The sequence below is a fragment of the Apodemus sylvaticus genome, chromosome 2 (genome assembly GCF_947179515.1).
Source record: "Apodemus sylvaticus chromosome 2, mApoSyl1.1, whole genome shotgun sequence".
NCBI lineage: Eukaryota > Metazoa > Chordata > Mammalia > Rodentia > Muridae > Apodemus > Apodemus sylvaticus.
In genome coordinates this window covers 6,794,433-6,796,918 of record NC_067473.1, presented here as the reverse complement: position 1 = coordinate 6,796,918, position 2,486 = coordinate 6,794,433, and the positions used below count along the sequence as shown (strand labels likewise).

General features: G+C 44.8%; 1 pseudogene; it reads left to right on the top strand.

Moving 5' to 3' along the window:
• The first annotated feature begins 362 nt into the window (after positions 1 to 362).
• LOC127677242 (macrophage migration inhibitory factor-like) lies at positions 363 to 674 on the top strand (annotated as a pseudogene).
• The last annotated feature ends 1,812 nt before the right edge of the window (positions 675 to 2,486 follow it).

Below are 2,486 nucleotides of genomic sequence, written 5' to 3'. Positions count from 1 at the left end.
ATTCACACACACGTTCCTTTTGAGTCTTCATTGTCCGTGTGTATTCTAAAAGGTATCTCACTTAAAATCTGGAAATACATTGTTTGGAAGGGAAAAAACTAATTCCAAAATAGCCTACACCTATACTTTCAAATTTAGGTGTACAGATTGGTTGGTACTAGATCTTTAAAAAAAAATGATGAATATAAATGCCATTGAGTTTTTACTTGACTGGATGGAGAACACGTCCTACATATCAACAAGTGGGAACCCAAAATTGTTTGGGCTACCACTAAAACTATATGGATAAGAAAAAATGCATTTAAAAATATGATTCGTGTGCTTGGGCCACACGGTGCTTTGCTTGCAGGCCCTCTGCCACTATGCTGATGTTCATCCTAAACACCCATGTTTCCAGCGCCTCTGTGCCAAAGGGGTTTCTCTTTGAGCTCATCCAGTGGCTAGCACAGGCCACCGTATATCACAGTGAATGTGGTCTGGGACCAGATCTTGACTTTTATTAGCTCAAGCGACTGAGCCCTCTGCAGCCTGCACAGCATCGGCAAATCAGTGGCACCCAGAAGCTGTGCAGCCTTCTGTCCAATCCCCTGAGCACCAGCTCGTGCTGAATCTACATCAGCTATTACAATACAAACACAGTCAACGTGAGCTGGAACAGTTCTACCTTCACTTGAGTTCTGGCCTGCACCGCTGTTCTTGGAACCTTGCTGCACACAGTGTTCTGTGTTCATCCACCCATAGTGGTGGCCACCCTTTGGTCGGGAGAAATAAATGGGCTAAGAGAAAAAAATATATACATATGATTTGTTGGCCTAGTTATAATGACATTTACGGTTCTTTTAAATCACCAGAATACAGCTTGGAAATCATCCCACGTCTAAAACACTGTGAAATCCTAATCCAGGATGGGCAGATTTGTCGATGTTCCTTCGTTTCATGTCTGTCTAAGCCAGTGGTCCTCATAGATCAGGATGCTTGAGAAACACCACTCAGTGGCTTCCAAGTCGCTGAGCTTCAGTAGTCAACACTGGCAACTCGTGGTTCTCTAGGCTAGGGTGAGATCCGTGACTGTGCACTTCTAACAAGGGTTGAGTTAGCAGGCTGTGCCACCGACAGGACCACACTTGGAGAACATCCAGTCAGAAGAACAAGAGAGCACCATTTCAATGCTCACAAAAATGGAGCTGCATTTGGGTGGTTTTCTTTTGTGACATATTTCTATTTGACTTCCTTTCCCACAGACAGGATGGAAGGGTGGCTATATTGATATCTTATCAGCGCCATGTTGTAAATCACCGGGACAGGTTTTTACAGTGAGAGAAACAAATGTCACTCCACTGCCATTCAGCTACAAAAACTAGCAAACTAGCAAACTCTTTCTGGGGTGCCTTCATCTTAAGGAACATGCCATCTGAAGAACACGGTCCCCTCTGATAGTCTCAAGATGGCTACGCCAAGAGGAAGATAAGCTGGCAGCTAGTGCACAGTGTCACAGATTCTCTGATCTTGGAGTTCATTGTGTGGCCTGGAGGAAGAGCAGTCACCTCTCTTGCCTTCATTTTCTGCCATGCAATATGGAAATATTATTGTCTTATTCATTCAACAAGCTCTCAAAACTCAGTGTTGTCTGCATGTTTTTTACTGAGTTCCTATTTACTAACAAATTTACAGAGGCGCTAAACTTGGCATTTTACTCTCCCAGATCCTAGAAAGCCAGGTTTGAGAAGTTAGCAAGCAAAAGCACTCTAACAACCTCTCAAGCCCCTTGGCAGTTGCTCCTCTCTGGCCCATCTGCCTCTGATTGCTGTCAGGGGGCACAGTGCAGCTTTCTCTTCCCCATTGCAGCTAATATCCCCTAAAGGTTAATCCAAACGGCCTCAGAAGCCCCCAGTGCTTGGCTGCCAGTACCTCAGAGGAAATCTCTTGTCTTAACTACTCCCTAGAAAGTGAGGGTGGCCATTTCACCATCTTCCCCAGAAGATGTGAAATCAGCAGTGGCTCAGCTACCATTTGTTCTCCCTCCTTTCTTGGTGGAGAAATTGACTAGAGCTGGAGCTGGAGATAGAAATGGATCAGTATATGTGCTGCCGAAGCGAGCACTAGAAATGGATCAGAAATCTTATCTCCTGAAGAAATTCTTGCAAGTTCAGGGAAAGGGAAACAGGGCTTCCTTGGAAAGGTAAGTGAATCACATTGGCAGTCTGGCCTCACCAGCTGCTTATTGGCTTGTGTGGAGACTGGTATTAAGGAGACATCTGTGTTTTTTCTGTTTTTCCCCCAAATAATGCTAACACAACTTCTTGCTATGACAATATGAGTTCTGTTTTCTGGAACTAAAGCCCTAACCTGGAGGGAAACACACAGAGAAAAGGAAGATCTAGTCCCTCTCAAGAGAACCTATGGGCGCTACAGCTTCTCTCTCAAGACATGAGTGGGTTTAGATTTGCCAGCATCAGTTCTTAACAGACCCCAGCCTCCTTAGTCCC